Raw genomic sequence first — 23,864 nt, 5'->3', positions numbered from 1 at the left:
GCTGTGGCACTGACCGTGCGGCCGGGTCACGGGCCAGGAGAGTCGCAGCGACTCCAACAGGAAGGTTTGGTCTGGAGCAGTAGGGTTTGCTACATCATCCCACAAAAGGATTTTTTTAAAAAACTCTGAAACACAAATAAATGCAAATTAGTGCACTTCTAGGCGTCAGCTTGCTTTAGGTGCGAGGGCTCTGCTATCAGTGTGTCGTGTGAGGGAAAGGGCGGGCAGAAGTCTTTATATTCGAGTTCTTCAAGGAAACCTCACAGGGGTTCAGAAGTCAGAGCTCCCACTGAAGCCATCAGGAGATGTAGAGCACCTTGTACTTACAGGAAAAGGCCTGTCCTGACAGCGGAAAATAAGCCCGTTTGGCTATCATTTGGCAATGTTAACCAAAATACTTACAGGAAACCATTATTAAAAAGTTGAATTATAACAATAGCTGCTTGGTATTAAACGCGGCTTAAAAACAAACACCTATTCCTTCCAGTTCTGTCTGCTACATTACAAGAACGGCAGTGACTCATCTTTTATCCGGTCCCACTCTTTTGCCTGGTAAATCCTCTTATCTCAGTCTTCATCCTCACATCCTGAGAGTTCCCTCTATGATGCATGATCAATTCCTTGAAAAAAAAAATAAGGAAGAAGGGACATTATGGGGAGTTTAGAAAACTGTGGGATGACAGCACTGCAGATGACTGAAGCAACCACCTGAACATGGGTAAAGCAGGAGCAGCTGAGCAGCTGCAATGAAATACACAGAGGAATACCTGCTGCAAAAGGGGGGAGGGAGCTAAGGATAAATACAGTTAAAACACAGGCTCTGGAGCTGAGTAAAGAGAAACCCAAACTAAGTCCCTAATGGAAAAGTCCTGTGTAAGTTAACAAAAATAACTGCAGTTTTTCTTAAGCATTTTCAGCTAAATGATCTTATAGAATACAGCAATTATTACCCAGCTACTGAATTGCCACCACAACTGGGAAGCCTACAGAAAAGCCATTGTTCCCTGGTCTTATTCTATAAATCTTTGGAGTAATTTCTGCAAAACCCTATTTCAAAGGAGACTGTTTTTGCAAATAATTATTCTCAAATATCATACGCAAGCAAGGAGTAAGCATGTTTAAAGGGTATGTGCCAGCTGTTTTCTTTGATTCCTACAGACGCTCCTGCAAGCCATTGGTTTCCCTATTAAGTGAGAGTGCTGATACCACACAACCCAGGCTTGCAGTGCTGCGCGTGCCAGCAGCCATCTTGGAAGTGCTCTGTGGAGCTGGGAATTATCCAGCTCAGGAGCAGAAGAAACGCTGTGAGATCCAACGTGAACTGCAATTAATTCAGCAAATCAGAACAATGCAGTTTTTAAGAAGTCCAGGTCTGTTCAGAGATAACTGACATACAGAAAGTTTCTCTCCAAGCGATATGATATGTGATGGATGAGGGGTTACACCTCACCTCAGTTAATAAAGCTGTGAAGACCATGTCTTTTTCCTGGCACTTTTTTTTTCCTTTAGGAAGGCACAAAACTATGCAAAGTTTTCAGGGTCTGTTTGTTTGTTTTGTTTTTCAGGGGAAAATTGCAATTCTTTATGGAAAAAAAGACCTCATGTGCAAGTGTGGGACTTTTTAATGTGGAAATTTTCAGTTAGACATAATGCTATATATTTTATTGTTAGGAAATGCAGAATGTATTTTCATTTTAAAAGAAAAAAAGCTTGTGTTAATGCACAGAGGGAGCTATTTACGTTTTACTTTCCTACCAACGTACGTGGATTTGATTCCTACAAAAGGCTAAGTGAGTAGCTAAAGAGAACCTAATGATGCTATCAACCATTTTGTGCTGTTCAATGCAGTACAAAGATCAGATATTTATTGGTTTTATTACAGGCTGTTCAGTAAAGCAAACAGCTGTTTGGGTTCAAACTACTTTGTTAAAGCATAAAAGAAACAACCAACAGAAGTACTCTCTAAATGAATTAAAACTTTAACAGTAGCTGTCTTTACTAATGATACATTATAAACCAACAGTACCATAAATGCTGTAAGCTCTTTGCTCCGAAGACAATCTTTTGAGCCATGTCTAGCACAACAGGGTCCTGGCTTGGGACCAGGGCCTCTTAGGTAGTAATGAAACACAAGCAGCAAACGACGTAACAGTTGGCATGGTAGACAACAGCACTGTTGTTACCTAATAATATTAGAATAGCCATTTGTATCGCAACTAGAATAAATAAGGTTATCAGGATTTCTGTAATTTCACCTATTTCTATATAAAAATCTCCTAGAGTTAATATCTGACTGAAGAACAGAGTTACAATTTGCTATCTGCTAGTGAAATAATAAGTAATTTCAGTCCTGTGTTTAATTAGTAAATAAAATGTCTAACTTTTACATGAGTTAAAGTTGCTTTATATGAACAGACTTAAGGGAAAAAAAAAAAGGTACTATCAACCTATCTTTTGCTCCTCCATCTAAAGATTAGATAGCACAGAACACAGATTGTACGCTGCTATTGTTGCAGCAGGGATGCCAACCTTCTCACGCAGCCATGTCTTGCAACCCACTTTCTCAAAACTTTCCAGACTTTTTTCTCCAATACAATTCGTAGACAAACTCTGTAACAGCAGGTGCAGCATCAGCATTAAGCTTAACGTAAACCTACAGCTAATTGCTCTTTGATATCAAGAGCAGGTGCAAAAAATGGAAACTGAGCCCAGCCTTTAGAGTTACCTACAGAGAAACAAAATTTCTGTCGAATTCAAGCATCCTATTGTGACTTTTGAGCATGGATCACAGGGAAACAAGTTTCTCTTTTTAGAACCATAGTTCCTCCTTTTCACTTTAATTCCTCCTTTGTTTTTTACTTTCTGACAAATCTGATTTCTCCCTGTTGCAGAAACTACCGTGTTCCCCTCTGGGAAGAACAGGACTTTCACTCTTTCCCCATCTGTTAAGAAGGTCAATCCTGAAACTCTGTCTGTCAATAGTGAAATGCAGTCATTACCCTTCAGAGTTAATACTCTGATGAGACAAAAAGTATGAAGAAATGCACACCTCTAGAAACCATGAGCTTTTTAACATGTTTCAATCCATGTCTTGTTACCTTTGCAATCCTGAGATCTAGAGCATTTGCCTTTGAAATGAATGAAATCTCCCCTGTGTGGACTTTCAGGTTGGTGCTGCAGTAACATGCATTCATCCCCCACTATGATCAGACTGGTAACATTGAGAAAAATTTAGTATTTAAGTAACTTTTCTCTATCCCATCTTTATTTATGCATTAACAAATTCAGCCCAATTTACCTCCCTACTGCAGCACATGTGCGCTCTATATGAATATATCCCTGCTGTCTTTATAACCCACACTAGGACATCTTGTCTTTTTCGTCCCTGTTTTTGCACCTGTAGGTGCTCTCTCCCACTCCCCCTTTGCCCCCCACCCCCTACTCCAAAACAGCCATGGAACAAAGCAGCACAAATGATTTATTTATTATTTTTCTTTAAAACAAAACAAGAGCTGAATTCAGTAGGTATATTTAACAGGAGTCCTGTTCAGGCTAGGGAGCTTGTTAGTCCTGCCAGCCAGCAAGGTTTGGGATTTTAGAAGATACTGTTTGTAGAAATTAAACACAGAGTAGTATACTGCTAAGTATTGCAACCACATGTAGCTAGAACAGTCCTGAGTATGTAGCAGATTTTTGCAAATAGTTTGTTTGAAGTGATCATTTAAATTTCTTTTTTCCCTCTTTTTTACTGCACCTTAAAGATAAAAGCAGAAGAGAAACCACAGTGTAACACACTCTACACTGCCTTATCCCTAGCTCAGCTTCCTCTTGCTGGATCCAGCCTGCAAAGATGTAATAGTGGCACCTGCCTGGCTGTTTTCAAGACGAAGCAGTGATGTGGTTCCCACATAATCACAGAACCCAGAATCCCTAAACTGAGGCAACTTTTGGAAAGCCCTCAGGTTTGCAGTCTCTAAGAGCAGAAAGAGTAAATCATGGCGTAGTCCCAGCACCCGAGTTACATCAGACCACTTCTGCATCTGATCTGGCTCACGCACACACAGATATATTTATCTATCATTACATATTTTAAGTACAGATTCACATCCAGACTAAACAAGCCATTAATATAGGAGCAACTCTGTGTTTATCTCTGGAGAAAGGGTTCCTTTGTGAGACCACAAACCTCGCATTTAACCTAAAGCTCTATGTGGGGTTTTTCATCCACGGTTATTCTAGCCTGTTGTGGTTTAACTGGATGTGGCTTCACTAAATAGAATCTAAAGGATTTTGTCAGAAAAGCAGAATTTTTGCTGCCAGTAGCTTTTGTTGCCTGTCAGTCTTTGTCCTGCCCCATGGCTTTGCACAGCCCAGACTCAAACTTGGAGGCATTTTTCTCACCTACTAAACCACTGGAGTTGAATTCAGCCCCACGGAGCTCCGAAATATTGGGCTACCATGAACACGGCTTTAACATATCCTTGAGACAAGGATTTAACTGAGGGCTAAGGAAGCCACAGGAGCCTTTAAAAGAGAAAGGAAACAAGCAGGAGACAACCAAGCAGGACTTCAGTAGGAGGAGAAGCACCAAAGCACCTTATGGGAGACAAACCTAGTGTCTCCCTGCCTCAAGACCGGGCCATGACTGCAGGCACCATGGCCTGGAGCCCACCCTCTGCTCCAGACCTGCAGAGTCCTGAGCCAGTGGCCTGACAGAGATCCCCACGTCACTGGCTGCTCTACTTCCAATACACCAGCAAGATGTCATTTAGTCTTGCTCTTCCTCCTCCTCATTTCCAGCCAGAATAAACGCATGGTCGTTTCTCTTGGACCAGCTTTTTCTTCTAGCTTTCAGTATCTCTTCTGTCTCCTTGACATTTGGTATTTAAAGGGAGCAATAATATCTTCCTCAGAGTTCATTTTCGTGGATTAATCAAGGCAAATCTTTTAGCTTATCTACATAACAGTAACTTCAGTTTCCTGGCCATCCTACCAGCCCTTGTCCATACCTTTTCCCCCTGGTATTTATCTTTCCTCACCGCAGATGACTATAACAGGACATGCTGTGGATGGGCTCTCTTGCTAAGCTAAGGTGGCTTAAGTGCTTCCCCAGTTCTTATAGAAAAAAAATTGCCTGATATATCACGGTTGTGATAGTGTGTGGGGGTGGTCATTTTGTGATGAATTCACAAGGACTTTCTTTTCGGTTGTTTCTAACTGATGAGCTCAAAGCCAAAATTCTCATGGGTCCTTAGGTAAATGATTTTGCTCTTTGTTCTGCTACATTTCATCCCATTTCTGTTAATACAGGCTTCAGAGTTCTCCGAATCATTCCCAAATCTGCTCCAGTTCCCTTCTATGCAAACAATGGCCTCTCAAATTTTATAATCAATAAACTCTGCTGGCACACCCTTACTTGCATGCAGGAAAGAAAGAATGAAACCAACCCAGTCCCCAGACAAATTCTCGCTAAATTCAACTCAGAATCTTCCTTATGCCAGCATTGCAATTCTCCTCCCTTTAGCTGTAAGCATTTAACTTTATTCATAGGTAGTATAAAACCCCTAAAGTTCCTGCAGGTTTGCAAGGCATTGCCTGATACCCCTGCAGAACAGGTAAATGTTCCTCACGAACACTGTCTTACAGAGAAAACACAGCAGTTTTTCCCTGAAGTTACGCAGAAAGACTTTAAAAAGAGCTTCAAAACAGAGCTGAAACAATGAAACACAAGTATTCCAGTTCTCCCTCTACTCCTCTGCCTGCAACATCACCCTCTGTTTTCTCATCCATCACATGTATGAGGAAGCAGTCCAGGCTGGGGCTGGCCTTAGGCAGAGGCAAAGTGAGCAGATCCCCAAAGCCGCAGACTGCTTGAGGGCACCTGGCTGCCTGCTCTGCCCTTCCAGGAAGGCGAGCAGACGAGCTCTGCAGGCTGGGTAGCCACCCAAGCAGCACAGCTTCAGCCCTGCCTAAGAAGCCTCCTGCTGCTTCAGTCGCTGAGGGGATGATCACAATGCATGGCTTGTCCTTACTGCCTGCTGTCATTCTCTTTCAAGGAAAACAAATTCGTGCTCTCCTTTGTTTTCTCTCTTCCCATGGTCATTTTTTTCTGTGTTACACATGACACTGAACAGTTTTTAAAACAAACCCTCAGATCCAAGAGAAGTCTAATTTCTCAAGTCCACACAGTGCTGAGATCAAACTATCCCTCCTCAGCTGTGAACCAGCAGCTTTGTATGCAAGACCCCTCTATAGAACATTCAATTACAAATAACATAAATTACTCAGTTTAATCTGAGAAGAGATTGAGAAACTCCAAGCAACAGTAACGGAACTGTTGTTTGAATAAAGAAACCTCTTGGTTTGTTTGCCTGTTCATAGAGTTGTAAAGCAGCCCCGACCTCCCTGGCTATACATACCTTCTTGAAGTGTGAGCTTGTTCTCTGTAATCAGATACCTGTCCTGTCCTGAGCATAGAAGGAAGACTGACACTTAGAGATTAGTGTCAATATTAACAGCTTTCATGAGATTGTTGCAGTATGTTGCCAAGTGAAAATATTTGATCCATGTGAGCTGTGTGGAAGCATAGTGCACAGTTTGATGTGTTTCCAAAGTTTTTCTTGGAGTTTTCCAATATTTGAGTTTCAGGCAGCAATATGAATGTATCTGACAGGGCAGCAGCTGCTACAGTTGCACTGACCCATACTCCCTTTTGGGATACTGATGACTCGACCACAGCAGGATTTATTACAGCTTTTACTTCTGTGAACACTGTGTCAGATTAGGTTTTTCAAAAGACATTATGAAATGGCTGTTGTTTTGCATTAAAAAAAAAAAAAAAAAAGGAAAAAGGAAAAAAAGGGGTGATTTATGTGATTTACATTATCACTCTTCCATGAAAATCAGCACAGCTAGGTTTCAGCAAAGATGTTTCTCTACACAAAAGAGATCTGGGTACGTAGCCCATACCAATTCCTCCACTCTATAGTACTTCAAGGAAATGCAAGAATAAATGTAGGAAGGAATGTAAAAGATCTGGAAATCTGATGAATGGAAGTACACAAAGGAGAAAGGAAAACAGATGTGTTATCAGATGGCAGGTTAAAAATCAAAAGGAAGGGGAACGTAGAGAAATGTAATGGAAAAGTAAGAGGGGTCACCATCCTGGAGCTGTAGGGAGCCCTGGGGAAGCCCTGGGAAAGAATGCAGTCTTTATTTGCAAAGCAGAACAATTTTTATAGCTGTTCAGCTTGCAGTTATCATAAGTCCTACCACACCCTTGCAGTAGATTCAGGCAATTAGAAATACAAATGTCTAATGGACCCTTTGCGTCCATAAAACAGTATTCCTGATGAGAAGTTTAAGCTGAACAGTGATACTTCACTCATTTATCCATGAGAGAGATTGTGTCCTCGCTATGACTGAAACCCTATGCCATTCTACTTTGTGCCAGTATAAAGCCATGGACTTCAATGGATTCAGTTATTTCTACCGCAGTATAAAGGAGTCAGACTGCACAGTTTTGGCCTTTCCTTCCAGCCCTTCCCTTGCCTACCTTCCTTTTTCACTCTTTGTAATATTCCATTTATTCAGTTTCAAAGCCTCTCCAAGTGTGGCTCGCAGGGATCTGAGACGAGGCTCTTTCGTTCTAGAGCAAAACCCACTGAAAGTTATCTGTGTTGTGCTGAAGGCAAGTACTTGCTACAGGGAAATGGGAAAAGGAGGAGATATGCTGCCCATTGAACATTGTTGGGGGGGGAGGGGGGAGGTTCAGGAGCCCCCTTACAGGTAACCATGTTAGAATTGTGTGAAGTGAGGAGTAATAAAGGATTTTAAGCCCACCACTCCAATTAGATGAATGTAGCAGATGGAAAATCACTTACAAAGCCAGCAAGGCTGTCATATTTTGCTGTTTCGTCAACATGTGCCTTCCAAGCATGTTTGAAAACAAAACAAAACAAAACAAACTCTTCAGAAAGACAGGGAAAGCAGAATTACAGCTGGGCTTTTCACACGTACGACCAAAACAAATTACCCACATTCAGAGACTCAGTCTTCACTACCTCAGGTAAATTTTTCAAGTCCTGCATTAACTGTTGAATGAAAGGGATTTCTTTAGAGTTCTTTACAATAAGCATCCTTCCACAAGAAAACCGAGTGGAGTAAAATGAAGAGATGCTAAATGAAAGACAATTTACACTTAATACACTGAAAAAAATGTTTAAGGTTCTTTTTTCCCTAGTGTCCCTCTCTGAGTAGGTAATTCACCACCGGTTATGATGAGAATAATTATGACCTTGCAAATATCTTCAAAACCATTATGTTCTGCCATTTGGGAAATATTTCATTTAGTTGGAAAAAGCTTTTTTGAATTTTCTTACTTGTGGCATCATTTTTGTATTGTTCTTCCCATAAGAGCCCAATGGAATGGGCTTTTAACTCTACTGGTACACAATTACGATTACACTTTTGTTAGAGGTCTGCATATTCCAAGCACAAACACCGACCATCCTCAGCTGACAGGTCATTTCAGCCCACATTTAATCTTTGGAACATTTTGTTCTTATGTGTTTAAGGACTCTGTGGACACTTGGTACATTCAAATGGCTAGGCACACAGACCTAACTAAATAATTAACACTAAATACTGAGGCGTAACTAAGCACTTGTGCATGGTGATTGTACCTGGTTGTTTTCAGAGTATGCAGTATAGTTAATAGCAAAAACAGTTTGCTTCCTTTCCAGAAATGTTAAAAATTTGTAACTGGTTAAAAATGTTTAGAATATGCAATGTGTAACCAAGCTGGTGGAATCACTGGTATTTTAAAAATGAAATGTTTATACACAGCTAATGAGGCTAAGCTGGGAACCAAAAAAGAAATTCACTTAAGTTTCAGAATGTGGGCTGGCACTTCAGTGAATTAGGCTACAAAAACTCCTCTCCCATGAACAGTTCATTTCTCAGGTGCCTTCATTCAGATTCCTTGCAGATTCTCCCAAAGTTTCTACAAGACCCTCTCAAAGTAGCAGGGTCACTAGGCAGCGTTATCTGGAATAGATTCTGTTATGTTTCTAGCAAACCTAGGTTCTGGGAAGCAAAATGTCACTGTGGAGAAGAGAGATGCATGGTTTAGCCAAAGCAATGGAGCATTTGATATGAAAAAGAAATCCTGATGAATAAAAGTTGAATAAAGACTTCCGATTATAGCCCGACAAACACACTGCATACCAAAAGCAGTACCTGGCTGAACAGTTGGTTTAACTTGTTCTCTGGGATATAACAGTAAGTAAGAGTAGGAAGTGATCTAAATATATTAGTGTTGATATGTTAACAATAGCATTTTTGCAAAACATAGAAGTATTGTCAGAAAGTAGAGAGTAAAGCATGCAGCATAACTGCAGTGGTTGCCAAATGTCTCTACCCCATATCGTTAGAAACTTTGAAATGTGCCTGTTCCCAAATGCCTTTTAGACACCAATTTCCTGCCTCACTGTCTCACTCCTTCCTCTGCCCCCAGTAAATCAGTTCTGTCTCTCAGCAATGTGAATCACAAAACTGAATGCACTCTGAATCACCCCAAGACTCATCCAAAAGGTAATTCCCCGAGCAACAATGAGTTTGATGTGGTGATTGCAAACAACATCTATGTGGCTGAGGTGCACAGAGCTGAGTGATACCACCAGGCAGCCATGGCCACCAAGGCCAGCTGAGCTCCCTTGGGAGAAGCACTCCACCTTTCAGAAAGTTCATCTGTTTCCCCCTCAATTTCTGCTCCAAAATGAATACATTTAAAAAAAGAAAAAGAAAAAAAAGAGTCATTTTTAAAGCTGTCTGGAATAATAACATACAAACAAGAGACTGAAAGGGATACATGGGCATGGATACTCAAAGATCCCCCACATCTCCTGAAATTTTAGCTTTTAAGGACCCTGTCTTGATGTTCAAGATCCAGAACTTCATAGTCTCTCTGGAAGACATTTTTACAACATCTGGATACATCTCAACAGAGACAACAGTTTCGCTGATTTTGCTTTCACAAAACAGGTTTAAAACAACAATATTTAAAAAACCAAAACATTTTGACTTTCTCTCCATGCAGAGGAACAGACTTCACCCAGGGGTAAAAGGGTGAGGAAAGAAAATATGCGGCCCAGAGGGGATGGCACTCTGCTCCAGAAATGGCCACTCAGTCATTTCATCCTCTTCCACATCAGAGGGAAGGACTGTCTCTGTGTCATCCCCCTCACTTAGCCCTGAAGGACATCCCTTCAGTAGCAGTTTCTCCTCCTGCTCTGCTGCTGGAACAACTGCTGAATTTCAGCTAGCTATCAAATCTCTTGGCAGTTTTTCCCTCTTCCCCCACCTCATTCAGTCATCGGTTACGTTGATGAGGCACTGACAACCCCAGTTCCAATGCCGCTTTCCATTTGCATTGCTTGCCCCTCAATCTTAAGCCAGGCAGGCAGACATTGCCTCTACCAGGACTCAGTAGCTGCAGCTCAACAGCAGGTGATGGACATTCCTTACACCTTATTTTTTTTTATGTCGAGGACCTTTCAGGTATGCCTGCTCTCCATTTCTGCAGGTACAAGTACCACTGATCTCATTTTTGCCTCATTCCCTTTTATGTCTTTGTACACAGAGCTTTTTCTTCTCTTTCTAAGTCATCCTCTGACAGCTTTCGTATGTTGAATCACTAGGAGCTGGTGTCTCATTTCATTTTAACAACTTTGTGACTGTGCTTGAATCATGGCTGCAATGCTGAACAGCACAATCAAAGACTCTTCAGATGGGGCTTTGATGAATTCCGCTTGCTGTCCCTTTGAGCACCTTTGTCCTTTCTCTCACGCACCTCACACAACTCTGGAGCGAGTCCTTAGTCTACTGGGTGGCCAGGTGGGCTCTGGGCACAACAAAGGTTTCGCTCCCCTCTTGGACTCCTCAAGTTCAGCCTGTGGTGCTGAGCTCAGCAATTAGATGCTCCTCATTCTCTCCCTTCCCCCACTTCACAGCCAACACCAAACTCCTTATTTTCACTTCCTAGGTCTCTCTTCAACAAATCCCTCTCACTGCCCCCCATCCTCCCCCTCACTATCTCCATCTGTGCAGCCTGGGCCTCCCTGTCCCCACGCACTCCCTCCCTCCAGCCCCTTTGTGCTCCCCTCACATGCCTGCTCCCAGGCCCTTTTCATGCTGCCTCTGTGCTTGGATTTCCCCTCTTAAACCCCATCTGGCAGGCATTTGCTCTCTCTTCCTCCGACCTTATATCCCTTCTCAGAACTCAGACACAGCACTTTAAACATTGTCATTTTATTCTTGAAAACTCACTGCCTCCAGTCATCTCATTAGTTTTTGCAATAATCAGGCTGGTCTTGCCTTCATTCACTTTTTCCCTTCTCTTCATTCACCCCCCTTCTCATTTTCATTCCCTCCTGTTTGTTCTCCATTGAACTTGGGCTGAAAGCTTTTCAGGGCATCTTTATCTTGATGGGAAAGTGCTACGCATATTGATGAAAGGAAGGATGGAAGGGTGGAACAAAAGTGGCCCCCTATTTCCCGATACTTCAGGAGGTGCTACTTCTGAGCTTCCTTAACAAACACCAGACAGAAGGGGCAAGTTGATAAATGATGATAATTAATTAGGGATTTTGCATGTATCAAGGAGTGATTTCCTGAGATAATCCAATAACCTTGTCTATGACAACAACTGGCATTTTGCCCTCCCAATGGAAGGCAACAGAATCCACCCAGGAACTTCTCATTGCCTTTCAGCACACAGGAGTAGCACACAGCCTAACCCAGGCTCCCCGCATCTCCAGACCTGCTGTGAATGACCCTTGACAAAACTCAGGATGATTGCATTTTGCATTCTCCCCACATACACACCAGTTCTGGTGTTCCATTGTTATAAATACCAGCCACTGAATTTCACTGCTAACTCAAGAGGAACAAGCTGCCCAAGTTTTGCAGGCAGATAACTACATCTGCCTGGCCCACCTTTTTCAATCTGTGCTGGAGATAATATATATATACCCAAAAATGAACTGTGAAGACGAATATTTTCCTCTCAACATACAGAAAAGAGTTAGATGCATATATCACTCAATCATTTGTATGATGGTCCCTGATGGCAATTTGAAATCAAGCAATTACTTCATAATGAGTTGCATCAACACAGTAGTCTAGCATCAAACATAAACAGCAGAATGTTTTTGCATTGTTGGCAGTGCGTTACTGAATTAACATCTTAATTAATAACAAAGAAAGAGCAAAAAGATACCAGTATAACTCCCTATGCAGGGTAGAAGACCAATGTGATACAAAACCAGAGAGGAATGCGCACCTCAGGAGACTGATATTACTAACAGCATCTCACCTCGAGGCTGACTGAATTATTACTGCAGTTAGTAATGTTCTCAGACTCCACGTCGTACTATTCATCCCTTCAGAAAAGGGGTCTTGTTTCATTCACAGAGATGTTTCTGTCACACACAACTCAAACTTTTCTCTGTGCTCTGCTGGCTTTCTGGTTGACTGCAGGGCATTAATAGTTGCAATACGTTTCTATAAAAGACAGGACAGCCACACTTCAAAAACACATTTCTAGAATGAAAAAATATTAGCAAGCCTTCTCAGTAGTTTCCATGGAAGAAACGTGGGGCTGAATTACCTTGCAGACTTAACTCTATTCATTTATAAGAGCCCTTCCCAGAGTGGAAGAAAACAGGGCGATAACACTGCTTCTGTGCCTAACCCTCAGTCCAGGCCTCTGAGTCTCAGATCTATCAGTGAGGAGCAGCTGGATTTTCCACACCCGGGATGACTTCACCATCTTGGTGGCATTCTTGTGGAACAGAATTTCCATCACAAAGAGCAAGCCCAACCTCTCATCTGAAAAGTAACTTTTGGGAGCTTCATTATCATCAACCACTATTCTGAGAGGAATCTCAAGACTCATCCTTCCAATTTATTGACCTGAAGTTATTAACTGGTTGTCAAGAAGAACTGGATCTTTTTTCATGGTGAATTTTTCAGAGAGGATGTAACTGATCTATGCATTTGACTGCAGGAAAGTGCTAACACCCATGAAAGTTCATTATCAAGGGCTTGTAAAGTCTCATGTGTCTTTTTGATGGTACTAGAGAAATCTGTAGTAATATTCCCACAATTAATTCCCGAGCTCAGGCCAGCAGAACCCCAGGGACAGTCCCGGAGCTTGACAGAGTGATGAGAGCAGACTGTGGTCAGCAGCCATTGTATATTTATTAAAAAAGAGACAAGAATTTTACTGCATCTTTTTTTCTCTTTCATTAAGAACAGGTTTGAGTTGTAGGGCCATGAAGTAGCAATTACATTAATCTACTAGCTTTATATGACCTATTTTGACTGAGTTTGGACTGCGTATCTACAAGTTTGCTTGTCAAGGCTTTGAAGCAGGGAAGAAGCAACAGTCTCTTATCCCACATTCAAGTATGACAAGGTAGCATGACCAGCCTCTGTTCTGGGTTAGTCCAAGGTAATTCTGGTAAAAAAAAAAAAAAAAATAGCACACGATCAGTACAGGGAACACTGAGCACCTTCGGATCTCCATTTTCAGTTGAGCTCTGTCACTGGAATGCACGGCGGTCTCCTCCCAGTGTATACAGTGCTAGAGTCACAAGACCTTGGCTCAAGCATTTTTTTTTTTTTGCCAGGGGAGTATTGGGGTGGAAGAAGACTGCACTGAGGCCTCATCCACATACACAGTATGCCTGAATGTCAGAGAGCTGGAGAGATTAATGAAAACCTTGTTTAAAACACCTTATTACTCCACAGTAACAATCCAAAATGCTGTAGCCATAACACAATTTTAAGACATGGTGAGTTTAGCCACTGCTGCAAAAGACTAAGTTTTATTCTGGTGCTTTTTAATAAGAGGGAAGGAAATGCCTTGCATTGCTCAGCAATGATTCCTTTGGGCAATTAGGAACGACATCAACAGGCTAGAGGGAGGTTTGCCCAGAAAAATGAAGGGTGCGGGCCAGAAAGCAACAACAGCAGACCCTTGGAGGTTTGAAAGCAACATGAAGGATACCCAGAGGCAGGACCGGGAACATCTTAAATCAGAGAAAACAGCAGTAGCTGCATAAAGCCCATGCTGTTTTCTGTTTTCAGGTTTACAAAAGCTCTGCAAATGAGTAAGCCACATGAAAACGTTAAAAGGTTACAGATAAGACACGGAGTAAACTCAGCTGTATCTGTGTCACAACCAGCAATATGCTGCATTCCTGACTAGAAGATCCCAGATACATTTTGGAAGGGACTCAAGCTGCCAGGCTCTGAGCCAACACAATCGGTGGGTGGGTGCTGGATGCTTGCCTTGAAATCTTCTCCTTGCCAGTTAACCTATGGAGTAATAATGGCAATAGTTTTGGAGGGAGATTTTATAGTGTTTAAAGTCAGAAGAGCTCATGAGCTGATCTGCTATAGCATCCTGTTTATCACTGGCCATTTAATTTCACGACTGTTCTTTCTATTGAGAATAACAGTTTTAGTTATAACAAAGCAAGTAATTCTTCAGTCAAGCAAGCTACCTGCATGCTGCAAGACTATGAGCAGGACGGGAAGAAGGAGCTCAAATCCCTGCAACCACAGGTATGGTAAGAGCACACATCCCTTGTAAGTGATCCACATACTTCCCCTAAGAGGAAACCAGAAAGCTTCCTAGAACTCAGGTGAGAAATCAGGAGACTCATTTTTAACCCTGACCTGATCAGCAGTTTCAGACAGGTACCTCAAAATGAGAACTCCCTCTTCTAACTACCCTATCTGGTTTCTCATCCACAGCTGTGGCCAGCCTTCGAGGAGACAAAAGAAGGTGAAAACACCCCCAGAATGCATCTTGCTTACTGTGCATCAGAGGGAAATATCCTGCCTAACCCCTGTGGGCAGCCAGCTGAAGCCCTGGAGCATGAGACTTTATTTTAACACCAGGATGTCTTCCAGAAAGGAAATGGGGGAGGACAACAGGATGGAAAGATGAAGTATGAAAACACAGCACTGTCTCAATTCCAAGTAAATCTGCCACCTTCTGACTCCAGCACATTACGCAGGAGACTTAGAGAAGAGATATTTTCAAATATTGCACTTAGAGGTATAATCAAATTATAAACTCCCAACCTCTATTTCCAGCCCTATCCAATACTTCCTATCCAGCAGCAGAAGAAGAAACCTTTAACGAAGAACTTAAAACAAGGTAGATTAAGCCCACTGAGATGATAGTAGCTTGAGAAATAAACATAACAGAAAACTGAAAAATAAGAGAGCAAGCATTAATTTTCAAGTAAGGAAGAATAAGGTAGTTTATTCCATAAGTGAGGAAATAAATATTAACAATGCTGACATTTTCAGGTGGACTAACGAGAACAAGCAACAGAAAACTGGCAGTGAACAGGGGGTAAGCAAGCATATTTTATGGGTAGAGGGAGAAGAAGCACTGTGTCAGCATGAGTTACCCATGAGTTACCTAGAGATGAAAGATGAAAAACGTGACTCATTCACTATTAGTAGAAGTATTTTCCAAGTATTTGGAAACAGACATCATAGTTCCAGCATTTAGCAAATAAAGATTCGCGAAGACAGGTGAAGATAGGCTGACGTTATCTTCCTAAAAGACTAACACCTACATTTTTTTAAAATCCTTTTGAGATATTTATGAGTAGCCGGGGGGTGCACTTGGAAATGTGAAATTTAATTAGTGAGTCACTACAGAATTATGAGGCGTAAATCAGGTCAACTTCATTTTTATGCAGTAGCTGTTGGTCTTAATTCAGGCGAGGAACCAAGAGATCCAGCCTAACAGATACTCAGGGATAGTTGCCTTTTACTCAGGTTCCATGTGGACTGGGCTGCTGAATAATCCACTTCACTCATTAACAGCAATTTTTAAAAATGTGCCTGATTCTGTATTTGGCATGCTAAAAAGCCCACTGAATATTGCCATTGGGAAAGTTTTGTATCTTAAGAATGGAAGCGGGGAGGCGGAGATCTAAATGCAGAGGGTTTGTACCCTGCTCTAAAGCTGGAGAAGAGCAGGGCACTGATAGAGTTCTACCCTCATCTACCTTTGACCATTCATATCACCCAAAGAACTTCACCATTCCTTGCTCTGCGCTCTCCAGGCACTTTCGAAAGGCAAGTGTGCACACACGCAACAGGAGCTGGGAAAGGCTTGGTGATTTAGCTCAAGTTACACAGAAAGTGTTTGGGTTTGTGCTGGGGAAGCAGCCGTGGCTCAGCCAGTGGAAACGATGAGTACAAACCATTGGCAGATTTCAAAGATGCACACATCTATCAAGGTCATGCTCCGTGCTGTTGCTAGTATCATTCCTACTCTGCAGCAACACAATTTCTTCCCTGGATAGTTCCTGTCTAGCTCCTTTTAATGTGAAAAATTGCTTATCTTCAGAAATACTCATCTCTGCTTCCATATTTGCAGTGCTCACCCATCTTGTCACCTCCACCAGTCAGACCCTGCTCATTCTGGCAGGTGCTGCCTCCTGTTCTCTGTTAAGAGAAGAACAGCATTAAAAAAGCCTAGCAGGTGCAACAAAAAGAGCACGCTTTACTCATCCAAGCCCATAAAAGAGTAAAATGGAAGTTGTATCCCATCACGTGTCTGGTATCAAAAAAGGAGGTATAAGAAATATCAAAACAAGGCAAGGGCTATTCAGCTTTTTATATGATTCCACTTGAAACTTTTGCACCAAGCGTAGCAACTTAAATAACTGGCCAAATAATTCATTTATTTTTCACTTTCTTCATTTAATGCAGCCAACAGAGGTTGCCATCTGCTTGTGAAGTCTTCTTTTTTTCTTTTGACCATGAACATAGAGAAGTTCCTCTCTTCATGTTCTATTGTTTTAAAGTCAAGGTAATGGTACTTGAGCTGAAAATAAATGAGGCGAGTTTTAAAATCTTGTTAAACTTGGTGATTGAAAGTTCATAAGATCATAAGGAAGCAATACTGGGATATAAACTTAATGGAACTCTACACATAGAGAAGCAAAAAGAAAGCACTGATATTTTACACCAGTCTGTGAATAATTGAAGCTGACTTTCTTAGTCAAATGGCAGCAAGCTTTTATACAAAAATTGGAGGTTTTGGCTATGGTGTGCAAACCAAGAGGATATTTGCAGGAAGCACACAAGCAAAAAGCCTTCCTTGCAGATGTGCCAACTTTTGCTCTGTTCTTCCACCCAGCCCAGCCTGTAGTATGTTTTACACGTAGAGTTTCTGTGGCCTTTCTTCCAGGGAAGAAACAAGAACAATTGGACAATTTGACTTGCTGTGGATGGCTCATTTTACTCTTTGGCTATGAGGCAACAGCACAAGGCTTGAAAGTACTTTGTTTCAGTCCAATTTTTTGAAGGAAGTTTCTAAATAAAACTCAACAACTAAACATTACACCCCAACTAAGCTGGCACAGGCATTTGCAACCACTGCTTTCAAAAGAATGAAAAAGTTATATGCAGTAGTTGCAGACTAGAAGCCCCTACACATTACTAAACCAACATCATTCAAAAGCAACTTCCACAAAGAATCCCTATGGTATTTCCATGTGCAATCATCAGAAGATACCAGAATTATCTCAAAACTATTAAACAAATTAAAGCAAATATCTTGAGACCTCTATGTTTATTAATAAAGAGCTGTGGGGAGACTGTTCTGTTTTCAGTTCCTCTGAATATTTTTGTTGCAGCGAAATGGATTAAAAAAATCAGTGTTCCAGTTCAGCCTGTATCAGGCAAGCACATTCAAAGATGATAGTCTTGATGAAGCACAAAGAAGGCTATCTACATTCCTTGAACTCTCATTAGGGCTTACACTTTGTCCTGTTACAGCAGTGGGAGAAAACACGATTCACCATTTGACCTAGGGTAACTCATCACACCTACCCCCAGGTGTGAGGTAGATCTGGATCTCTATCCATCAGGTAGAGTCGTCATACTGTTAAAAGTGACACGTTTTTAAGCTTTTCAGAAGCAATTCCATGAAAGCACTTAAGAGGCTGAGCACTGTGGAGAAGACAGATTCGACTCCTAAGGCCTCAAACTGGATCCAGCTTACGCCTCTGCAAGAGACTTCCTGTATGATTTAATCACTCTTTTGACATCTTTTAGGACCAAGCAGACTTCTCAACCTGGCAAGGATAACGTCAGGACTGGGCCTTCACTGCTAGAGATATTCAGAGCTTGTGATGATGGAAAGCTTCAGCCACTTCCTTAAGGAGCCACAACTGGCAGTGAATACATGCAACTATCTCCTTAACCGTATGATACTAAAAAAGCAAAAAACACTACCACAATTCTTCTGCATCAGCTCTGAACACCAGTCCAAGAGGATTGATTTTTGGATTCCCATGCTTTCAATAGGAAGTGTCTAAACAAGTTTCATTCAGTTTAGTGGTCATAAAAGTATCATCATTAAACATCAGCGACAAATATTTTGTCCGGGAACAAAACAAATGAAATACCTCCGAAATCAGAGCTTTCCCATAATAATTGGAAAAAAAAACCAACCAAACAAACAAACAAACTGTCTGGTTCAGTAGAACAGCAAGTTTGGGGAGACGGGTTGTTTTTGTTTCTTGAGACAAGTAAGTTTTGCTGGTGATGCACTGTCACATTTCCCAAACGGCTCAATAAAAGTGAGGGTTTCTATACAGAGTGACTCACTACCACATAGGGCCATTCTGCAGGGAAAAGAATGACAACACAGAAAGAGTTTTCAGTCCTAGGCTTCCCATTAAAAAAAGAAGAAGAAAGTTAAAGAGTGGTGAGTCCAACCCATTTATTTAACTCATAGGGACTAATTGCGAAGAAACATTTTTGTGTTCCAATCTTTTGTTGAAGGTTTGGAAAAGTAGGAGCATTGCAAAACCTTCCTAGCCATATTCTCCAGCCTACAAAAAACTTCAAAGCAGAACTCCAAGCCAGCATACAGACCTTATCAGAAAGGGGTTTGTGACGGTGTCCACCACACCTGGCCTGGCAGTCACAGGTTAGGCTGACTTTGCCCATTACTTTCCCAATCTAGGCAGCTACTGCTGAATGCTTTCTGAAACAAAGAACTTAACTGCCAGTCAAAACTGTAACTATAAGCAAGAATGAGGAAAATACATCTCACCTATTGATAGGACCAGAGCTTTTCTGCTCCCTCCTTTGTTTGAAAGCTTCATCCTCATGTTGCTGCCCAGCAGTGGCTCCTGAGTAGGCTCTTGGCCCTCTCAGGCACACTCCACTGGAGAGGAAATGGGCACTGCAGCCCTGCAGGCATGGCGTGTATCACCAGGACTCTTGGCCAGCACACAGACATGCAGAACTGCCAATTCTGCTGCAATCGAAATACAGATACCCGTGGGCATCCCAGAAGGCAGGGAGGGGAACGTCATTCTCATTTGAAGATGGGGGAAGCAAGCAAAGCCCCTGAGAAAAATTTTATACATCTTCCCTACCTACTGCTTCCCACCAGCTATGAGAACGCCCAGTTGGCTCTAGATGACGATGTGCACCATTGGTGACAATCAACGTTGCCAGCATCACTTTATAGACAAGCATCTTTATGTTGCTCATGGTATTTGGGTGGGATCTTCCTATACACATCCACACACACAAACAGACTTTCAGAAAAGCTCCCAGGACTAGAAATCAAACCAAACACTCCATCCAGGTTGGACTGGTCAGCCACTGCATCAGTTGGTGCACAGCATCAGTGCCATCGCTATGGGAACAGAGCTATGCGGAGGAGTCTGAAAACTCTCTGGCCAGGGAAGAACATATTAAACTGTCTTGATGCTTTTTCTTTCATCTGCCAGAAGACCTTTCGCTGCTACTCCCAACACCTTGAGAAGGAGTTTTCCTTTCTTTAAAAGAGGACACAAAACATCATCACCTAAGAGCTATGTCTCCAGAGAAATTAGAAGAGTGGGATGAACCTGAACTTCCTTCAGTGCTTGTGCATTAATATTACTGAGTCTGCTTCATACCTACTCATTAAGATGAGAACTACCAGTGAGCAGTAGTTTATAACCCTGATGATGACTTAGATTGCCACAAGGCAGCACGCTAATCTATTTCCCACCCTCATAAAACAGAATGGTTTCCCAGCTAAATTTTTAAGAACAAAACCAATGACATGCCTTGCTCACAAAATATTAATAACCTGCATATTGAGTTACTTTCCCAATATTATTCAAAATTCAGACTAAAACCTTACAAACAATTCAGAGAAAAGAAAAGGAATCTACTATTTATGAAGGCAATCACTTTTTTTCACTGAAGGAAAGACATAAATATCAGCCTTGGAATCACCAGCCTGCCACATGAATGAGCAGAGGCTGTGGTGGTATCATACCAGAGGGAAAGAGGCAGGTTCAAGACTCTTTAATTCAACAGAAAGAAAGCAGACTGTAACCTGTGAGAGAGGTTCCTGAATCATAAGCTACTGTTCAAATAGGAAAAAAACCCATGGCAACAGTCAGTGGAAGATTACAGTTAAAAAGGCCAGTTGATCACTGTGCAGGAACTGCTTTCTCATAAGCCAGCACACAGAAATGCAGTGCCAAAGATCTGCAGCTGCATGCCGTTCTGCAAGCACTGCACAGAGCCACACTCCTCAGTCCTTTCTCCATAAACAGAACTGAAACATTTCCCTCACACTGTAGTCTTTTGCTATAGTTTTAGAGTTTAAATGCTGTATCTTGATCTGAAAACACACCTTACTCTCCTCAATAGGAAGTCTAATTAGATAAGCACAAAAGTCTTTTGTCCTTCACATCTGCAAACTACCTGTGTGTGAGAGGATGGTGCTGCATTTTAGACACAGGGAAGCAATACAAGCATGTTGTACCAGGAACTGGACTTGCATCCCATGAAGCAACCAGGGTCACACTTAGCCTCTATGCACACAGGGAGCTATGAAATCCCCAAGGACCATGCACGTGCTTTTGCTTCAGATCCACGCTGAATTAGAACCTGCGGCCATAACACCACAAAGAGCTTTTACACATCCACCTTCCATGCATCATACCATGGCTAAAATGCATATGCCTTTTACACATGGATTTAGCACACATCTTTTATGTTAAGATATAACCAGGCTGCTGGATATAGGAACTCCTTTTATTCTGTTTGCATTTTTTCATACGTCTTCCCATTTGGTATCTAGCTGAGCTTCCTTTGGAAGATTATACTTTGTTGCTCACACTCTCTTGTTCCTACTCCCCTCAGTAAAAACTGAAACTAGAGTGTGTCTTCCATCCTGATACAGGAAAAACCTCAAAACCTCACAGAAAGGCAGAAACCTCATAGATCCCAACAGAGCAGTCTTTATACAGCAAGGGATTCAAAGGAAAGTTGTACTTACAAGCAGTTTTCTGCCATAATTCAAATATGTTTGGTTTTTTGTTTTTTTTTTTTTGTTTGTTTGTTTGTTTTGTTTTTTTTTTGGTCCAATTGTCTTCTAATAAAGGAAGATTCATGGCCATTTGCACTTTTATTTGTATCTCTTCTTTATCCCCACTCCTAAACACGACCCGGAGCAGGAGACAGGTTGGAAGGAATGGCACTGTGCTGCTCAGGATGGTGTCACTTCAAGGTCTCATTCCGTAGTCCATGCTAACCAGGGAGACCAAGCTCCCACCTCACCTCTGCTCCTCCCAGTGGGAAACCTCTGCCCAACTGAACCCTCTTCACTGGTCTGCCTTTCAGTACAACCAGGAAATTGCCGCACATTGAACAGTCACCAGGCCTTCAGCACTACTGGTGTGAGCACCTAACCATGCGCACTTACTAATATGCCCTCTTGGGGAGGAGGATTAGCATGAACACAAGCATCACCAAATCACAGACCATGAGTCCCAGCATCAGTTCTGCCCAACAGCAGGCGTCCATTTACCCACTGCTCCCGCACACCATCCCTGCCTGCCCAAGTGAATACTGCAGCCAACACGCACCACTGCCCTTGTTCTGTGTGGGGAAAGAGGAGCTGGGGAAGAGAGTACAGAAGGGCAAACTTGCTCTCTGCTAATTAAGTGCACGGGCTTTGCAGTAATGGTATGGGCTGGACATGTGGGTGGAAGGTATGCACTGCCTCATTTTCCAGAATCTTCCTTTTCTTTAGTCCCATGTCAGCAATGTTGCATGTACACCAGCTTTTGATTTTGATGCTTTTGTGGCTTAGGGCCATTTGGGTTGCTATATACACATAAACACACAACATAGCTGTTTCACAACAAAGATTTTTGTGCATTAATACTGCAGAAGGTTTGCCATCAGAAAGTACAACCGCAGACAAGAAAACCAGTTCTAGCAACAAACTGATACAAAGAAGTGTTATTTGAAAAACAAACAGAGAGAGGAAAGAATGGGAACATGAGGAGAAAGGCAATACCGAATTCTTCTGCAGATATTTATTAAACAAAAGGACAGAACGGATGCACTTGTCCAAATTATTTTCTGATGTAACCTCATAGGCTGCAGAGGAAGAGTGAGAATGAAAGTCTGCTCACCGTATTCAAGTACGTGGGCAAATTAAAACTATACATTGGAAACTAAAAAAAAGAAGACTTTATCGGATTCAGCCAACTCCAGATTGATCAGCTTGTCTATATTAATCGCATTTACTTATAAACGAGTCATTAGAAACAGGAAGGTTCATTTTGTGGAAATACAAATATTCAGATTTTAAAAAAAGGTAAAGCTTAATCTAAATAATTCAAACCTGGGCCAATCATACAGATGAGTTAACTTTCATGAGGCATCACCTCTCAGAGCAGGCAGAAATGACCAGAACCAGGTGGAAAAAACCAGAGCGAACACAGCCTCAGATGCTCCATAGATGGCTCTCTCTTCTCGCTTGCCTTCACAAGAACAGGGACGCTGGGCACGCTGGATTCTTCTCATTCTTCTTTTATCCAGGTTTGGTCACATTTCCCTAGTCCAGAGAAACCTGACCAAAGCTTACCGAGGAGTATTCAGAGGAACAAAGAGGCATTTCAGGGACTGTCACTATACATTAGTATTTGTTCCAAGAGGGATCTTTTATGGAGGAAGAGCATAGCAAACTTAGCGAGTCAGGGAACACAGTCTGCAATTTGGATCTCTCTTTATTTCGTTTCCACATTGCATATGACAATGAAAGGTTGTGACATTCTAAGTGGTTCCAGACTCCATCAGGCTGTCCACAATGAATTAGAAAACAATAAAATCCAGATGCTTTCTCAAGTAAACACTTCCTTTCTCAGCAAAGTGAACCAAATGCAAAGGATACTGCTGAAAGTTTTTTTGCTAGCATGTTTATTTTATGTAAAGGTATCTTCTACTTTACTGGCACTTCAGCGTTCTTCAAATACAATACAGCCTCTGGCAATCTTTTCCTGCATTTCTGGTGCTGAAAACCAAATTCTTGAGAAAACATCTCACTTACATGAATAACTTTAATTTGCTTGTAGATATTTAATGAAGCCTACATCTAAAATAACACTGACAAGTTAAATTGGCCCCTGGAACACAGTTTGCAACAAGGTAGAGGAAAGTGAAAAAGATTACTCCTTCAAAAAATGGTAAGTCAACTTCTAAAGCAAAAAATCTGTGTCCCAAACAAGGAACATGAAATTGCTTACCAGAAAAGAAAAGTATACCTAATTCTTGTTAGCCCGGCTGAGAGGTACAAAAGCAAAAATGAATAAAGCCACAAAAGCTACAATTACATTCACCGCATGAAACCATTTGCTTTAATCTCTTAAAGCTTTTATTTAATAACGCATGTAAGGCCTTCTAAACAAATTATAAATATTAACCCTACATGGAACTGTGTTTTTAAG

General features: G+C 41.7%; 1 protein-coding gene across 12 annotated transcripts in view; it reads right to left on the bottom strand.

Moving 5' to 3' along the window:
* Positions 1-23,864, bottom strand: part of PDE10A (phosphodiesterase 10A) — a 361,041-nt gene that overhangs the window by 178,303 nt on the left and 158,874 nt on the right. For 6 of the 12 annotated variants that reach the window (XM_021391100.1, XM_021391098.1, XM_021391096.1 and 3 more), the window contains one exon: positions 15-620. The exons of 5 other annotated variants lie outside the window; for them this stretch is intronic. The gene's annotated coding sequence lies outside the window, so the exon portion shown is untranslated. Of the gene's footprint in view, positions 1-14; positions 621-12,376; positions 12,400-23,864 lie in introns of those variants that run through there. One more of the 12 variants, XM_021391099.1, reaches the window with a different exon arrangement.

Source organism: Numida meleagris, chromosome 3 (assembly GCF_002078875.1).
Source record: "Numida meleagris isolate 19003 breed g44 Domestic line chromosome 3, NumMel1.0, whole genome shotgun sequence".
Taxonomy (NCBI): Eukaryota; Metazoa; Chordata; class Aves; order Galliformes; family Numididae; genus Numida; species Numida meleagris.
Note: the sequence above shows the minus strand (reverse complement) of the source record. Positions and strands in the feature narration are given on the sequence as shown.